We start from the raw sequence: 20473 nt of genomic DNA, 5'->3' as shown, positions 1-20473 counted from the left end.
ATTGGCTCACGTGATTATGGAGGCTGAGAAGTCCCACCAACTCTCTGCTATCTGGAAAACCAGGAAAGTGGTGCAATTCAGTAGAGTCCTAGGGTCTGAGGACCACAGAGATGTGTGTGTCAGGGGGGTGGAGATGGACACTGGTATTAAGCCAAAGGCCCAAGAACCAGGAGCTGCGATATCTGAGGGCAGGAGATGAATTTCTCAGCTCAAGGAGAGGGAGAGAGAATTCGCCCGTCCTGGCTGTTTTGTTGTATTCAGGTCTGCCATCAACAGATTGGATGACACCAGCCCACATTGGTGAGAACAGAGCTTCTTTACTGGGTCCGCTTATTCAAATGCTCGTCTCTTACAGAAACACCCTCACAGACACCCAGGAATAATGGTTTGCCAGTTATATGGGCATTCCTTCACCTATTATTTTTCTGTCTAAGGGCCCTGGGAGGTCAGAAAACTGAAGCTCCAGTTTGCTGAATTTTGGAAAATGCCCACAAGCTCAAGAGCAACATCAGATATTCCATTTTCCTCTCTAGATCTCTGCCTTCACTCATTCCCTGTCCTGACTATTCCTCACTGTATCGCCATCTCATGCATACAGTCATAATGCTTTACATATTTTTATCTGTATGTTTTATCTTTACATATTTTTATCTGTATGCCACTGACCAGGCAGGGAAGGGAGAGGGGATGGTTTGGGGATGAAACTGTCCCATTTCAGATCATCAGGTATTAATTTGATTCTCATAAGGAGCATACAACCTAGATGCTTCACATACACATTTCACAATAGGGTTTAGGCTCCTGTGAGAATCTCATGCCGCTGGGCTCTGTGACTCATGCCTGTAATCCCAGCACTTTGGGAGGCCGGGGCGGGACGATCACTTAAGGCAAGGAGTTTGAGACCAGCCTGGTCAACATGGCAAAACCCCATCTTTACTGCAAATACAAAAATTAGCACAATTTTCAGTGTACAAATATTTCACCTCCTTGGTTAAACTTATTCCAAAATATTGTACTATTTTTTGTGGCTTTGGAAATAGGATTGTTTTCTCAATTTCCTTCCTGATATTTTAATGTTAGTGTATAGAAATGCTGCTGAATTTTTAATGTTGAGTTTTTTTTCCTGCAACTTTACTGTATGGGTTTACGAGTTCTAACAATTTTTGGTAGAGTTTAGATTTTTCTATAGGTAAGGTTATGTCATCCTCAAACAGATAACATTTTATTTCTTTCGTTCTGATTTTATGCTTTTTGTTTTTGTCTCTTGCCTAATTTCTTTGGCTAGATGTACCATACTATGTTGAATAGAAGTGATGAAAGTCAACATTCTTTTCTTCTTACTGATCTTAGAGAAAAAGCTTTATGTTTTTCACTATTAAGTTTGATGTTATTGTGAGCTAGTTATGTATGACCTTTACTATGTTGTGTTACCTTCTTTCTATACCTAGTTTAAGTATTCTTATCATGAAACAGTATTGAATACTGTGAAATGCTTTTTCTGCATCTATTGAGACGATCATGCAGTTTTTCCTCCATTCTGTTAATGAGCTGTATAACATTTAGTGATACATATGTTGACCCATCATTGCTTTTGAGAAATAAATCCTACTTAATCATGGCATATGACGCTTTTAATGTGCTGCTGAGTTTGATTTGCTAGTGTTTTGTTGCGAATCCTCGTATTACCTTGTATCTATGTTCATCAGGGATATTGACTTGTAATTTCCTTGCTTTTTTTTTTTTTTTCTGTAGTGTTTTGTGTGGCTGTGGAATCAGGGTAATGCTGGCTTCATAAAATACATTTGTAAGTATTTCCTGTCTAATTTTTTGGAAGTGAGAAGAATTGGTACCAGTTATTCTTTAAATAATTGATAAAATTAGGCAGTGAAGCCATGATTTTCTGGGCATTTCTTTGTTAGGAGGTTTGTTGATTACTGATTCAATCTCCTTACTTGTTAAGGAGAAGTTGGCCTAAAAAGATGTTCATTTCTTGATTATTTAATCTTGATAAGTTGTCTAGGAATTTATTCATTTTCTGGTTATCCACTTTATTAACACATAATTGTCATAGTAGTCTCTTATAATCCTATGTGTTTCTGAGGTGTCCATTGTAATGTCTCCTTTTTCATTTCTGATTTTATTTGAGTCTTCTTTTCTCTTTGTTAGTCTAGTTAAAGACTTGTCAATTTTGTTAGTCTTTTTAAAAAATCAACTCTCGTTTCATTGATCTTTTTTATTGTTTTCCACACTTCTCTTTCATTTATACTAAATTTTTTCTTCCTTTTATTAACTTTGGACTTAGTTTATTTTTCTTGAATTGTAACATTATTTTCCTTGAATTGTAACATTAGATTGTTTATTTGGATTCTTTCTTATTTTTTGATATAGATGCTTATTTTTATAAACTTCCCTCTACTAATTGCTTTTACTGCATTCCATAAGTTTTGGTGTGCTGCATGCCCATTTTCATTTGTATCAACATTTTACAAATTTTCTTTAAATTGCTTAATTTATCCATCTTTTAAACGGAGCATGGTATTACATTTGCACACATATGTCAGTCTTTCAAAATTTCTACCTTTTTTGACATCCAGTTTCATATAATTGTGGTCAAAATAGATACTTGATATTATTTCAATCTTCTTAAATTTGTTAAGATTTGTTTTGTGGCCTAACATATGATCTATCCTGGAGAATGTCCCATGTGTGCTTGAGAAGAATATTATTCTGCTGCTGTTGGATGGAATATTCTATACATGTTTGTTAGGTTCATGTTTGTAGCTCAATATCAGAGTTACCTTATTGATTTTCTGCCTGTATGATCTGTCCATTGAAAAAAGTTTGTTATTAAAATCTCATACTCTTATTGTCTTGTGATTTAACTCTCCCTTCAGATCTATTAATATTTGCTTTATATATTTAGATGCTGCAGTGTTGGATGCATATATATTTACAATTGTTTTAACCTCTTTATGCATTGACCACTTTATCACTGTATAATGACCCTCTTTGTCTCCTTGTATGGTTTTTGTCTTGAAGTCTATTGTATTAGGTAAAAATATAGCTAGCCCTGTTTCCTCTTGGTTGTTGTTTGAATGGAATATTTTTATTTTATCAGTTTGCTTTCAATCTATGTGGGCTTTTAAAGGTAATGTGAGTGTCTTGTAGGCAGAGTATAGTTGGGTCTTGTTTCTTTATCCATTCAGCCTTGCTCTGTCTTTTGACTGGGGGATTTAACCCATTCACATTCAAGGTAATTATGTACATTTCAGGATTGACTGTTGCCTTTTGGTTGATTTTTTTCTGTTTGCTTTGTAAATTGTTCCTTTCTTTCTTACTTGCTATGTTTCTTTGTGATTAGATATCTTTATCCATAGGTAGCTTTAATTTCTTTCTTTTTGTCTTTTTTGTATCTACCACAGGCTTTTGCTTTGTGACACAATGAGGCTTACCTAAAATATCTTACTGTTATAACAGCTATTTTAAGCTGGTAACAACTTAACTTTGATTGCATAAAATTCCTCTACAGTTCTATTCTACCCCCATACATTTTATTTTTTTTTTTTTTATTTATTTATTTATTTTTTTTTTTGTGAGGCGGAGTCTCGCTCTGTCGCCCGGACTGGAGTGCAGTGACCGGATCTCAGCTCACTGCAAGCTCTGCCTCCTGGGTTTACGCCATTCTCCTGCCTCAGCCTCCCGAGTAGCTGGGACTACAGGCGCCCGCCACCTCGCCTGGCTAGTTTTTGTATTTTTAGTAGAGACGGGGTTTCACCGTGTTAGCCAGGATGGTCTCGATCTCCTGACCTCGTGATCCGCCCGTCTCGGCCTCCCAAAGTGCTGGGATTACAGGCTTGAGCCACCGCGCCCGGCCCATTTTATTTTTTAAATATTAAAATTTACACCCTTTTATGATGTATATCTCTTAATAAATTATTATAGCTATTATTACCTTATCAGTGCTGCACAGAGACTAACAGCTGGCACCTTCATTGGTGCCAAAACCACCTTATCTCACCAAGTAAGTGTCCTTGCATACCCCCACAGAAAGACATTTCCACAGAAAACCTACCCTGTAAAGTCTACAAGAGTAGAAAAGCTTTGTTTTTAACATCACCATTACAGTATCAGAGTATTCTGTATTTGTGTACTTACTTTGACCGGTGAGTTTTATACTTTCATATATTTTTGTGTTACTAGTTGGTATCCTTTTCTTTTAGATTGAATAACTCTCTTTAGCATTTTTTGTAAGACAGGTCTGGTAGCAGTGAATCCTTTATTTATTGTTTGTCTAGGGAAATCTTTATATCTCCTTCATTTCTAAAAAATAGCTTTGCAGTGTACAGTATTCTTAGTTAGAAGCTTTTTTTCTTATTTTATATCAACACTTTAAATAGGTGTCTATTGAGAAGTCTACTGCCTGGCATATTAGCACTCCTATACTTGTAATTTGCCTCTTTTTCCTTGTTACTTTTAGAACGTTCTCTTGATTTTTGATAATTTGAATATACTTGTTGTAGTCATACTTGAATTGATTCTGATTGGAGAGTTCTGACCTTCCTGGATATTTTTAACTTTTTCCAGATTTGGAAAGTTTTCTACTATTATTTCTTTAAATAAGCGTTTCACCCCTTTACCTCTTTCTTTTTCTTCTTTGAACTCCTGTAACTTGAATAATAGCTCTTTGATGCTTTACTATGAATCCCATAAGCGTTCTTTATTCCTTTTTATTCTTTTCCTTTTTCCTCCTGTAACTGTATATTTTCAAATAATCTGTCTTTTAGTTCACAGATTTATTCTGCTTGATCAACTCTGCTATTTATGCTCTCTATTATATTTTTACTTCATTTATTTTTTTTTCAGCAGAAGAATTTTCTTTTAAAATAATTCAGTCTATTTAATTTCTAATTTTGGTCCCTAATTGTTTTCCTTATTCATTGAATTATTTCTCATATTTTCTAGACATTTGCTAAGCTTCCTTAAAGTAATTATTTTGAATTCATTGTCAGTAAGTTTGTACATATCACTTTTGTGGGGATCAGATACAGTGGGATTTTTGTGTTGTTTCATGTTATTGTATCTTTTGTGTTTTTCATATTGTTTATTTTGTTGTTGCTTTAAGTTGATGTCTGCACATTTGGTAGAGCGATCACATCTTGTAGACTTCACAGGGTAGGTTTTCTGTGGAAATGTCTTTGTGTAGGGGTATGCAAGGACACTTACTTGGTGAGATGAGGTGGTTTTGGCACCAATGAAGGTGCCAACTGTTAGTCTCTGTGCAGCGCTGATAAGGTTGATGTTGATAAAGATTGCAAAGTGGCTGATGTTATGAAAGTCAGCAATGGCAGTGAAGGCTGTTAAGGTCTCCAGTTGCCATACCTGCTAAGATTGCCAGAGTCTCTCTTGGCACTGAATCTGGCCTGTTGACTTGCTTGAAGTGGTGGTTGCACTGGTGTTTGATGAGTGATGTCCATGGAGTAGCCATGGTGCTGAGGCCTGAAGCATGGGCACATATAGAAGGAGTACATCTCTGGAATTGGGGCAGTATTTACTCTGGTGTCCTGAGCACAGACAACCCTGATGTTGAGTTGATAATGGCATGTATGGTAGAGATATTTGTGAAGTAACCAGGTAGCTAAGAATGGGAACACAGGTATAAGCAAAGTTAGGGTAGCTCTGTAGTCAGGGCATGGTCTAGTTCTCTATGGTGACTGAGTCAGTGACTGGAACATGGGTACATGCAGCAAGGGCTTGGCTCAGGGGCTGGAGTACAAACCAGCTTACTATGGTGTTGGCTCTGGTGTCTGCAACATGAGTGAGCCCAGTGTAGCCACAGAGCCAGGGTGTGTGTGTGAACATTTGTGGAATACCCACAGCTCTGTAGTTGCACCTGTGCAGAATTGGGAGAGGAGGTGGCTCCTTTCCCCTAATTAATGAACATCATCCACCTACTGGGGGCATAGGGTTCAGCTACATCTCCCTTTCATGGTTTCCCTGCCAGGAGTGACTCTCGGTTACCTAGAGGTGGAAAGAGATGCCAGTGTTCTCTGTGAAGCATGCTGTTGAAGACTATAGTGGTTTCTACTTCGCTGATGCTGATTGCCTCTGCCTTTCTTTTTTGCTCCTAGCTACCTCCTGCTATCTCAGGTATGTTGGTGTTACCAATAATTCTTTCTATATGACATTCTTTGAGGTTTTTTTTTCTACATTGTATTGCTATATCTTTTTAATGGGTCCTGTAGCTCTCTCTGGGCTATTTTGTTTTGTGAATAGTTGTCTATAGCTGTTTTTCTTGGGAGAGGATGTAAGATGGTATCTCCTGCTCTACTATCTTGGTTCCATCATCTACTTCAACATTTGAATTACCAAAACACCGTGACTTCAATATAACACAATTTGTCATTTCTGTCAGAGTGACAGTGGTATCACAATTTTTATTATAAATCCTCTTTTCTGTAGCTTATGTCTGATCATATTAATTTATATGAGGATGAAAGTTGACATTGAAAGTGGTTCAGCTCATATAAAAATTCCTTTCAAAATTAAAAAAAAATATATTTTCCACCAAGCAATCGCTAAACCCTAATTTATCTAAAAAGCCAACTACGTTTCTGACTGAAACAGAAAGTTATTGTGAATAATAAAATTTTACCAACAGTTAGCCTTTTTCTCTCAGAATATGTTTCTATTGGCATTTAAAAATATTAATGCAATAGCTATTTTATAGTCAAGTATATTGCCTCTAAATAGTTATATTAGTTTTTTAACCAATTATTATTCCCGTAATAAACTGACCAGTTACTTATTATTTTCTAATATTTAAGCTGCTGTTATAGCAGTTTAAATAAATTAATTTGAGAGTTTGATATATATCTTCTTTGCATAATCATAAGTCTATCTATACCATATTATGTACATCATAAATTGAGAAGTTGATTAAATGTACATCATAAATTGAGAAGTTGATCAAGTCCCTGCATGTATGAAAAAGAGATTTTAAAATGAAACTCTTCTAAAATTATGGATTTTTCTAGAAACATGAAAAATTGAGAATGAAATCATAAAAAAGGAAGTAGGGTCTTTCGAATGCCATTCAACATTACCAAAACTGTGTAAAAAGTAGACATTAAAGGAGAGTCTTGAATAATCTTTAACATAAGCTCCCTTATTTTCTTAATACATGGCAATTCCTGAGCCCTTTCCCCAGGATTTATGGTTCACAAGTTTTGGTGTGGGTTTCAGTAATTTGCATTTAATAAATGCCTCAGTTGACCTCAAGGAATTTTTATGCAAGTAAACTAGTGTTCACACATTGCAGAAAATCATGCTTCATTGTCCACTACTTACGTGTGAGTTTTAAAATTAAAGTTTTTATTAACTATAAAAAAAATTTAACCTGACCAACAATAGCATCCCTAGTAACTCTAACACTTTGCTTCATTTATCTTTTTTGTTTTGTTTTTGAGACAGAGTCTCACTCTGTTGCTCAGGCTGGAGTGCAGTGGCACAATCCCAGCTCACCGCAAACCTCTGCCTCAAGCAATCTTCCCACTTTAACCTCCTGAGTAACTGAGACTACAGGAACACGCCACCATGCCTGGCTATTTTTTTTTTTTTTTTTTGTATTTTTGATGGAAATGAGGTTTTGTCATGTTGCCCAGACTGATCTCAAACTCCTGAGCTCAAGTAATGTGACTCGGCTTCCCAAAGTGCTGAGATTACAGGTGTGAGCCATCATGACCAGCCATCATATGTCTTTATATACTTATTACTACTTGACATAATATTGCATACTTTTTTTTCAGATTTTCTTCTTTATTACCATAAACCTTATGAGGGCAGGAACTTCATCAGGGTTCGTCACTTTTCCTACCTCTGTATTTGAAATGCATATGGTAGGTTTGAAATGGAGTAGAAATTAATTCACTGAAGTTGTTGCAGATTCTTTTTTTTTTTTTTAATTATACTTTAAGTACTGGGATACTTGCGCAGAATGTGCAGGTTTGTTGCATATGTATACATGTGCCATGGTGGTTTGCTGCACCCATCAACCCATCATCTACATTAGGTATTTCTCCTAATGCTATCCCTCCCCTATCCCTGTAACCCCCTGGACAGGCCTTGGCATGTGATGTTACCCTCTCTGTGTCCATGTGTTCTCATTGTTCAACTCCCACTTATGAGTGAGAACATGCAGTGTTTGGTTTTCTGTTCCTGTGTTAGTTTGCTGAGAATGATGGTTTCCAGCTTCACCCATGTCCCTGCTAAGGACATGAACTCATCCTTTTTTATGGCTGCATGGTATTCCATGGTGTATATATGCCACATTTTCTTTATATAGTCTATCATTGATAGGCATTTGGGTTGGTTCCAAGTCTTTGCTATTGTCTACAGTGCTGCAATAAACATACGTGTGCATGTGTCTTTATAGTAGGAGAATTTATAATTTGGGGGGTATATACTCAATACTGGGATTGCAAAGTCAAATGGTATTTCTGGTTCTAGGTCCTTGAGGAATTGCCACACTGTCTTCCACAATGGTTGAGCTTATTTACACTTCCACCAACAGTGTAAAAGCCTTCCTATCTCTCCACATGCTCTCCAACATCTGTTGTTTCCTGACTTACTAATGATCACCATTCTAACTGGTGTAAGATGGCATCTCACTTTGGTTTTGATTTGCATTTCTCTAATGACCAGTGATGATGAGTTTTTTTTTTTTTTCATGTGTTTGTTGGCCACATATCTTCTTTTGAGAAGTATCTGTTCATATCCTTCACCCACTTTTTGATGGGGTTGTTTGTTTTCCTCTTGTAAATGTTTCTTGTAGATTTCAGTTCCTTGTAGATTCTGGATATCAGCCCTTTGTCAGATATATAGATTGCAAAAATTTTCTCCCATTCTGTAGGTTGCCTGTTCACTTAGCCCCAAATCTCCTTAAGCTGATAAGCAACTTCAGCAAACTCTCAGGATACAAAATCACTGTGCAAGAATCACAAGCATTCCTATATACCAATAAGAGACAGAGAGCTATATTCTTTACTATTTCAAGACTGAGATGAAATAAGTATAAATACTAAAAACTGTTGCTTACAGAGGGTGGAACTGAGTACTTTATTCTGTTTCTTTAAAAATACTTTTTCATTTTTTATGAATTTTATATATTGAACATATAGCACTTTATAATCAGAAAAAAAACAACATTTGAAGCATGTTACATTTAAAACCCATTTTACTTTATTATGCAATGTAGATTTTAGGTGTTATGCAGTGCCAACTCTGTTTGAATAAGACAACAGGCACTAGGTACATTTAAAAGTTCTCTAAAATTACACAGGAAGAGAGAATCACAAACGGTCTTTTAAGTAACCCTAAGGGAATTTATACAAAAATGTAAGGTTTTGCCTATAATTAATATAAGGTTTTACAGAGAAGATGTTTTATGGAATGTGAAAAAGAGTGAGCAACAAAGGAAATGTCTTAAAAATTCAACTTTAGTTTTCTTCATGAGGTCTACATTCAAAAAATAGAGTGACTCCTAGAAAGAAGTTGTTTTTTGTGGGTTTTTAAAGTCAACTGAAATACATCTGTTACCATCATCTCCAGCACTCACATTTGTACTCAATATTTAACTGATTATACCCAGGCATGATTTCTAGATGCATACTGTGTATGATGTTGCTGTTCTTACTCTCAATGAATGATTCACAGGGAGATAAGAATACTCTTTTCTGCGCTTGCGAACCTATGTGATATATCCAAATATGCATAATGCATAATCTGCCCTTTGTAGAGAGAGAAAGTATATGCTGTACTGGTTGCTCTTTTGAAATACAGCAATCACTAAAATTATTTTTTTCTATAAAATTGGAAGTTAAATATAGGAATAATATTATGTGTATGCATATATAACACAAATGCCATTGCAAAGATCCAATCACATTTATATCATTTTTTTTCAAGTTAGCTGATCAGGAGTGGTAATAAGACATTGTTTTAATTTTCAGTATATTTAACTGTCAGATATATTTAAAAAGTGGAAATTCAATTATAAATAGGCTGATTTTGTTTTTAGTTACTAGTTTAGTATAATAGTTAACATTTTCAGGAGAAAATGGATATAAAGTGAAATTTTTTTCCCTCCATTAAGGAATCTGACACTTGAAAAGACTAACTGTGTAAATAATTCATATGGGGATGTGAGGGATTAACTAAAGTATATAATTTTAAAGAAAAAGGAAAAATACAGAAAGAGCAACAGAACCTCCAGAACCTCCAATTTTGGTGAGCAGTATATAGGTTGTATGAAAGGAAAAATACAAACCAGGGGTGGAGGTGACTGGAATTCAGATGTGTCTTTTCTGTTCCTTGAGTGGCTGACCATAGGCAAACTACCAAACCTTTTTGAGTCTCACTTTAAAACACGAAAAATCTAGTAATTGGACTGATCTTGTAAGTTAAAAAATCAGTTTACCCCTATAAAATTTTCTCTTACACTTTGGATGATTATACGTCACATATTGTTGTTACTTGTCCAGCTGAGGCATGGTACCCATGTGGAGTAGACTCGGAGTTCAGTTCGGAGCTTTAATTAGCAGATTCGCTAAATGGCAGAGACAAACTCATAAAGTTATCCTCTCTTAGATAATCACCCAATTTGGGAAGAGTGATGATAAGAATCTCTTCTCCTGAAGAGAACTCAAGAGCTGAATAGGACCAGCAGTAACTACTGCGGGATCAGCTGTCATTGGCTTCTTTAGAGAGCAATCTTGCTTCTTGGCTAGACTGAAAATAAATGAAATCAGCAATTTCTGACCTTACTTGGATGTCAGCAGTACGAATTCATCAGAATCCTACTAACTTCTCCTTGCATTTACCTGTGTAGATTGCCTTTCTGAAAGATGGCTTGATTTGGGAAAGATTATAATCTGATTCTCCCAAATTGAAATAACATTATGAATAGAGTAGGCTTTCTTTCAGCTTAAACCTTCTCTTCATTTATTGTAAGCTATTGCATTGAGAAAAAGTAATTTAATATATATATTTTAATAACTATAAAATGAAGATCCAAGAAGTTATAAATGAGAACCAGAAATGAGACTTTGCCAGCAACCCCTTTGTGTACTTCTCCCCAATCACAATGCCATCTCTTCCTGTTAGAATACCTCAATAATAAACACATTCCTACCTTTCTTTGCATTTTGCATCCTATATTTAGATTCCTAAAAATAAGTTTCCATATTTTTGAACTTGTATGAACAGATTCATTAATGAAAATTTTACCTTTTTATTTTCTGCTTTTTATCTCAACATGATTTTATGAATTTCATTCAAGATGTTGCACGATACTATGGTTTGCTTGATTTTTTTTTACTACGGAGTCCTCAAGTGATAGAGTAGTTTTCATCCATCTTATTGTTGATGCACACATGTTATTTAATTTTTAGCTATTAAAAAAGTCCTGCTATAAACATTGTTATCGATATTGTTCATTGTGGAGATTATTCATGTATTCTTATACTCTTTTGTATCTGTCTTAGCGGTGGAATTGCTGGATAAGACAATGCAAATGGATCTTGAAAGCTCTTGCTAATGAAGTCATTTGGGACTAGAGTTTCTGAAAAGACTTTGAATACTAATTTAATTACTTCAATAATTATAGATAGAACTATCCAGGTTTGTGAATTCTCTTAATATTTTTTCTCAGAATTTGCCTTTTTTATTTAAATTTTAAAATGCATGAGCATAATTTACTTTTAAAATCCTCTTTTGCAGCATTTTGATAATGCTCATATTTTCATTTGTGACACTAGGTTTTGAATCTTCTATCTTGATTTTTTTTTTTTTTTTATCTTTCTATATATTGCTCCAGTGGTTTGCCAATTTCTTAAGAAAACTCTCCAAAGGTAAGTTTCTGGCTTGATCTTGATCCTTCCTATTTTTATTTGGTTTCTATTTTATTATTATTTTACTTATAGTTTTTTATTTTTATTTTTATTTTTTGCTTGTTTCAATGCTGTTATGCTGTTTCTTTTTAATATCTTGAAATGGATCTCCAGTCTATTAATCTACAATATGCTTTTTAAATTTTACTTTAAGTTATGGGATACATGTGCAGAACATGCAGATTTGTTACATAGGTATACATGTGCCATGGTGGTTTGCTGCACCTATCAACCCATCATCTAGGTTTTAAGCCCCACATGCATTAGGTATTTATCTTAATGCTCTCCCTCTCCTTGCCCCCCACCTCCCAACAGGCCCGGGTGTGTGATGTCCCCCTCCCTGTGTCCATGTGTTCTCGTTTACAACATTTATTTTTTATTGATATATACATTTGATTATGTGATGGCTTTATAATATGTCAACTTGACTAAATGTCCCAGAATTCCCTGTATGTTTCCAGTTAAAGTGGGTTATAAGAGGTTCATGTACAATAACAGAGTGCATGAATGAAGCAACAGCTCATTTTGTAGCTCATCTCCTGATTTTTTGACTATTGACCGGCTGACTTGTCCCTCTGATGTAAGGCAGTGTCTGGACCTGCAATTGCTCCACCTTCTTCTGGTTACTTCTTCAGTGTCTGTGACTCTGGAGTCAGGTGTATGTATATAGTGCCATTGAAAAGAGGCTTGGTTTCTACAGGGCAGTCATACAACCAATGTCAGAGACAGCAATAACTAATATGGGTTTCAGTATTGCCTCCTGAGTTCTGGCTTTGCTTGTGAATTCTAGCATGTTTTCATTCTTCTCAACCCTTCATCCACCTTTTCATCTCAACTGTCTGCCCTGTGAATAATGAGCTCTAACATCAGGTGTCTTACAGACATCTTAACCAGCTTCCAAAATTCTGTAAGGTCAATGTTTTATAATAAATCTCTTAATATTAATATATGACACTCAATGTTTCATCTCTCTGGTTGGATCCTGATTGGCACAGAAGTTGTGCATTTTTCTGTAAGTTTTTCTGCCACAATCACTTTTATATTTTATGTTTTATGTGCTAAAACATGATTGTAACTCTTTCTTTAGTTCATGAGTTTTTACACATAAGTTTTTGAATTTCAAAACGTATAAAATATTTATCATTTTGTAACTGATTCTCTATTTAGTTACATATTAAGAAAATATGCTTATTCCAACTTTTGAGAATTATGAATTTCTTTACAATGATATATGATGAATCTTTGTAAATGTTCTGTGTGTTTGAAAAGAATATATACTCTACATTCACTTGGTAATTGTTTTCTAAATGTGATCATTATGCCAAGAATTTATCATGTTAAAATTTTCTACATTCTGCTTTGTTTTCTATCTTCTTCTTGTTTTATCAGTTATCAGGTGTTGAGGTAATAATTTAAAAATTTTTTTCTATTTAGTTCTTTTTTAAACAACTTTATTAACATATAATTGGTATATTAAAAAATACATATATCTAATGTGCACAATTTGATGAGTTCGGACAAATAGAAATACCCATGAAACTATCATATAATCAGGTAATAGAAGTATCCAAACCTGTTAAAGCTCCAGGTGTCCTCTTGGTTAACATGAGATTTACCTCAAAATTCCACTCCAGTTTTGGAGTGCATGATACCATATTGTTAATTATAGCCACTGTTTTACATAGAAGATCTCTAGAACTTATTCATCTAGCACAACAAAAACTTTATACCCATTGAAAAACTCCCCATTTTCCCTACCCCACAATCTGTAGCAACCACTGTTTGTAGTCTTTGTTTCCACTAATTTGACTATTTTAGATACTGCATTTAAGTAAAATCATATAGTATTTGTCTTTCCATAACTGGTTTGTATTGTTTAGCATAATATCTCCAGGTTCATCCATGTTGTCACAAAAGGCAGAATTTCCTTCTTTTTAAAGGATGAATAGTATTTCATAATATTTATATGCAAATTTTTTTCTTTATTCATCTCTCAGTGGGCACTTGGGTTGTTGTCATGTCTTGACAATTGTGATTGATGCTGCAATGGACATAGGAGTACAAATACCTCTTCAAAATCCTGACTTCAATTCCCTTGGATATATACCCCAAAACAGGATTGCTGAATGATATATGATAGCTCTACTTTTAATTTTCTGAGGAACTTTCATTCTGCTTATTGTAACTGCTATGCCTTCTACCAAACTGCTTTTACACTTCTACCAAGAATGTACAAGGGTTCCAATTTCCCCATATCCTCAGCATTTGTAAACTTTTATTTATTTATTTTTTTGCAACAAACATACTATATCTCCTTGTAGCTTTGATTTGTCTATCTCTGACACTTAATAATTGAACATATTTTCATATACATCTTGTCAATTTGTGTGTCTTTGTTGGGGAAATATCTATTCAAATCCTCTGGCCATTTTTCAATTGGGTTATTGTTTGTCTGTTTGAAATTGCGGTGGTCTCATATATTTTTAGAAATTAACACCTTATCAGTTATATGGTTTCCAAATATGTTCTCCCATTCTGCAAACTGACTTTTTGTTCTGTAGAATGTTTCCTTTGCTGTGCAGACGCTTTTTTGTCTTACGCATTCTCATATGTCTATTTTTCCTTTTGTGGCCTGCTTTTAGTGCCATATCCAAAAAGTTTATTGCAAAGACCAATGTAAAAAAGTTTTCCTCTATGCTTTCTTCTAGAGGTTTCAGGATTTACATTTAAGTCTTTATTGTCTATAAAGAAAAGATCTTGAAAGTATTTTAAAATGGCTTGAAAGGCTCTAGTTATGAACTAACTTTTTAGAAGCCTATGTGACAACAGATCAGAAGCATACTGATTATGTTTGTCCTAAAATGCTTAAGCGTTTAAGGATTAATGGGCAAAGATATAGGAAACACAGGTTAGACATTTACAAAGGCAATAGTTTTGAGTTTAGGTCTTTAATCCATTTTGAGTTTATTTTTGTGTATGATGTATGGTAGGGGTTCAATTTTACTTTTTACTTTTTAATTTTCTTTTCATGTGGATATCCAGTTTTCCTAACATCATTTGCTGAAGAAACCATTCTTTTCCCATTGCAAATTCTTGGCACCTTTTCAAAGATCAGTTAGCCATACACACACACACACACACACACACACACACACACACACACACGAGAGTTTATTTTGGAGTTTTCTATTCTGTTTTATTGGTTTATATATCTGTCTTTATGCTAGCATTGTATGTGTGAATTAGTGTAGCTTTTTAATATATTTTAAAATCAGAAAGTGGTTTGCCTCTAGATTTGTCCTTCTTGCTCAACATTGCTTTGACTACTCAAGATCTTTTGCAATTCCATATTAATTGTATAATTGCTTTGTGTATTTCTGTTAAAAGTGCCATTGGGATTTTGATGGAGAGTGTATTGAATCTGTAGATAGTGTTTGGTATTATCGACATTTTAGCAAGAATAAATCTTTCAGTCCATCAACATAGGATTTTTTTTTCAATTATTTGTGTTTGTTTAATTTCTTCAAATTAATAAAATCAATAATGAGAAAGGAGAAATTATGAGTGATACCACAGAAATAAAACAATTATGAGAGACTACTATGAACATTTACAAGCCAACAAATTGAGTAACCTAGAAGAAATGGATATAGTCCTAGATACATACATCCTCCTAAAATTGAATCATGGATCAAAAAATAAAACATCTAATAGAAGCAATAAGTAAGGAGACTGAATCAGTAATTTTAAAACTCCAACAAAGAAAAGTCCAGGACCAGACTGATGACTTCACTATTGAATTCCTCCAAGCATTTAAAGAATTAACACCAATTCTTCTCAATCTGTTTAAAACAAATTGAAGTGGGAAGAATACTTCCAAACTCATTCTATGAGTCCAGCATTACCTTGACACCAAAGCTATGCAAGGACACTACAAGGAAAGAAAACTACATTTCAATATCCCTGATAAACATATGTGCAAAGATCCTCAACAAAATACTAGCAAACCAAATTCAACAGCACATTCAAAGAACCATTTTGATCCCTGAGATACAACTGATGCAGGATTTTTTGCTCCTTATTTCAGCTAAATCTGGCTTCGTGTCTCATGACCAGGAAAAATTAGGCATGTGGACACATTGAAAGGTGAGGACAGAATTTATTAAGCAAAAGGAAACCTCTCAACAAAAAGAGGGGTCCTGCATGCAGGTTACCACTTCACAAATTGAATACCAGGCCACCACACATGAGATAATGAGGCCTGCCTCCTTCCCTGCATAAGGCATTAATTCCTGGTGGCTCCACCCCATTCTTCCAGTGTGCATGCGGGCCCCTAGTCTGATTTGTTTCCCTTGCTGTGCATATTTATTTATTTATTATTGATTTATTTCCCTTCCTGTGCATATGTTAAGGGACGGAGTTTTTTACTATGGTCATATTAAGGCAAGCTTCCTGTGCACAATGACCTGGATGGGGCAGAGGTTCTGTGGGACCCTTCCCTATTTGTCTAGGAATTTGGCTGTCTCCTGTCTCTATCACAAAGATGGTTCAACATATGCAAATCAATAAATATGATACATCACATTAACATAATGAAGAATGAAAATCACATGATTGTCTCGATAAATGTAGAAAAATCATTTAACAATATTTAATACCCTTTCATGATAAAAAACACTCAACAAACTAGGTATAGAAGGAATGTACTTTAACACACTAAAGGACATACATGAGAAGTTGATAGCTCACATAATAATCAAAGGTAAAAAATTTAAAGCTTTCTCTATAAGATCAGGAATAAGACAGCGATGCCCTCTCTCATCACTTCTATTTAATGTAATATTGGAAGTCCTAGCCAGAGTAATTGGGCAACAAAAAAAGGAAGGAATCCAAGTCCAAATGAAAAGAAGAAGTAGAATTATCTCTGTTTGCAGATGACATAATCTTATATTGAAAAACTGAAAAACTTCACCAAAAAAAGACACTAGAACTAACAATCAAATTTGGTAAAGATGTGGGAAACAAAATCAACATACGAAATCCAGTTGGATTTTTGCATATTATAAGGGAACCATTTGGAAAGGAAATTAATAAAACAATCCTATTTAAAAAAGTGTGAGCAAGATGCTCATATCCATTTTTAAGCCTGCATTACCTCTGGCCTCCTCTCTAGTATATTCTGACAAATAGTCTTCTTACTGCTTGAGTTCGTGTAAACAACACAGCTTTTGAGAAGTCTTTCTTCATTGCCTCTACCTGGAACAAAATATTCCTCTCCAGATCTATAACTTTGATTGTAAGTCTATTATATTGTGTTTAAAATCTCCTCTTATCTTTTTGGGCTGACAGGAAATTTAATCTCCATCACTAGTAGACACTGTCCCTTGGGTTGTGTCTTCCCATCAAAAGCAGAGGAAGATCCATGCAGTCACTGCTTCTGAGACACCTGTTGTTTGAGTATTTATCAATATTTCAGCTCTTACAGTTAGTTCTCATGAGTTTCTGTTCCTCTTAGGTCACCAGTGAGTTTGGCAAGGCTGAGAGGAGGGATTGCAATAAGGAGGCAACTAGTAATACTCATAATTTTTAATTGTTTGATCACTAATAATGGCAATAGTGATAGTATTATATTAAATTACGAAGACTATATAGTATAGGAAAAAATCAATAAAACTGAATATGTTAAAATTAAAACATATTAGAAATATCAGACAAAATATCAATCTAGCAAAAATATAAATGTTAAATATATGCCTTAGTTCTGGCTGCTAAAACAAAGTATCATGGACTGGGTGTCTTATAAACAACAGAATTTTATTGCTCAGAATTCTGGAGTCTGGAAGTCTGAGACCATGTTGCCAGTGTTGTCTGGTTCTGGTGAAGACCTTCTCCAGGACTGCATTGTGTCCTCAAAAGCTGGGGCATTCTCAGCAATCTCTTTTATAGGGGCAAGAATTTCATTCAGGAAGGCTCCACCCTCACAAATTTAATTACCTCCTAGGACCATCATATTGAGGGTTAGGATCTCAATACATGAATTTGGAGGGACGCAATCATTTAGTCTGTGACAAAATAACATCATACGATGATAAAATTAATATAATAAATGTTATCCAAAAATAGTGCTTTATAAAACCAAAGAAAATTTAACTTCCTGTGATTATTGAAAGTTAAATAATGCAATGTAATTTCTTTGTGAAACTGGCATCCTCCAGAAAAGTGAATTGATGTGATGACTACTGAGCTGAATGTACTTCTATATAAGAGTTTCCATCTGTTGGAAACATTTCCAGAGTGTCAATTTGATACTAGGATATTTATATTTCACTTGTCCAAAGGTCTTTAAAATACAGCAATAATTGTGTTTAAAGTAGAAGTTTTACAAAGAGAGAGTATAGTTACTTATTGAAATGTGTACAGGGCAGATCTGTCTAAACTTGTAGAGAGCACTTTGTGGTGTCTTTTTTTTTGCACCTATTGATGAGCTACAACATTGATTTTGTTATCAAGATATACAAGACTAAAATATCAGGTTCTTTTAAACACAGAAATAGTAACATTGTATTAAGAAGTATTAGTATTTTCATACACAATACCTGTTATTCTAGTTGCTGCTTAGAGATGCAGTGCATTAGCTCCAGCTGTCCTAGAGACACCAACCATTCATCCTCTTGGAGTTCTGGCTATAGTTTCGGGTAACAAACTGTAGACAGTGCTCAGGTTCCTAACCCTCAAACCCCTTTTCTGTCTGATGAAATATCTCTTTTCTATATCCCTTCTTGCTCTGGGATTCCTGACATTAGGTCTTCAATGAACTTAAGATTTCCCTAAAATATAGTTTTCTACATGCAAAAAGCCACAAAGCAAGAAAATTATAAGGGCCTAGTAATGTGCTTGGAATGCAGGAAAGGGAGAAAATACAGAGAACAAAACACATGCTAATATTTCAACAAGATAGCTAGCATAAGAGAAATAAACTTGTCATTTAGGTCAATATTGTATTAATTTCATTTTTTATTGAAATCTATATTGCTGTTTGCATTAATGAATTTTTTATTTTGAAATATGTAGTCTGAATCAACTTTTAGTACTCATATAGTGACTATGGAGATAGCTATTACTATATTATTCCTTGCTATAAGTTTATATTTAGAAAGAAAATAAGTTAATGTAAATAATATAATTCTCTGAAAATAAGCTAAACTATGTTACTATAATAACTTCATAAAGATAAATTAAAACTGTACCAAAAATTTGTCTTTATGGAAATCATCACTTTTCTCTTCTGTGAAGTAGATCCTAGAGCTTTTCTCAGTTAACAAAGTATTTTCTGTTTTTAATATTGTGAGAATATAACATAATCTCGGCAGAGGCTGTATTCTCAATGAAACTATCCTAACAGGTAACGCCCAACTCCCTCTCCCTATTTCTAAAGGATTTTGTGAATATAAATTGTGTTTATTAAGAAATAGTTAAGGGATAGTTATTTGTTAAATGAGTACATGAATTGATAAGTTTATGCCTAAATAGGTTGCTTCATAGTTTCTTTTTATGTGACCACAAATTGTTTTCACACTATGGTAACCTAGACTGACAATGATATTACTCACTTTTGTATACATTGGGATAGGAGACTTGGAGAGATCAAGTGATTTTCTTAACGAGGCATTGATTTATTGGCAGTGCTGAGAATACAGTCTAGGTTTTTCTGCCTTCATGTTTACAGTTTTGCTACCAGACAGTATGGTTTGCCAGTGGGCAGTGATAATCATGCCTCAAAGGACCATAACCTTGCTACCATCTCTCCATCATGAATCTATTCTGACTCAGTGACCGGCATCAGTGATTGAACCTCTCACTATGTACATGAGTGAGCTTATAAATATACATGGTCGAGGGAAGTAGAAAGCATCCTTGGTCTTTGGAATAAAAGAAGACTTAAACTTGATTCTGGATGTCAATATTTACTGATTATTTCGGCAGACTACTCAATTCTACATCAGAGTGATAACACCAAATTATTACAGAATAATTTTGAGATTAAGTATCATAATTGCATGAAAAGACACTTAGCTTATAGTAAACACACAATAAGGGTAATTTTATTGGAATACCTTAGTTTTATTTTCTAAATTCATCACCATGGCTCACCTCTTTTAAGGTTTTCTCTTTATCACATAAGAGAAACCTAGAAGTACATTTTCCAAAATTCTCTTCTCCACATGGTTCTGGGGTAGTCTGATCATGACTGGTGTCTAAATACTATTTGGATGGTGAAGCATTGACAATATTTGCTGAAAAACATTAATGACAAGCACAGATTTTCTTGGAAAAGAGAGAGTGTAATTTGCATGGGGGAATAATCTTGAGTATTTAGGGGCGAGACAGAGGATGTGATAGGAATACCACTGACCAAATATTTCAGATTCTGCCATTCTGTCACATTGCGGGATAACACTTTGAATTTGGGAGAGACCATGTGATTAGTTCTGAGCAATGATTTATACACAGAAGTGACTTGTATCATG

The sequence above is a fragment of the Piliocolobus tephrosceles genome, chromosome 3 (assembly GCF_002776525.5).
Source record: "Piliocolobus tephrosceles isolate RC106 chromosome 3, ASM277652v3, whole genome shotgun sequence".
Lineage (NCBI taxonomy): Eukaryota > Metazoa > Chordata > Mammalia > Primates > Cercopithecidae > Piliocolobus > Piliocolobus tephrosceles.
Note: the sequence above shows the minus strand (reverse complement) of the source record.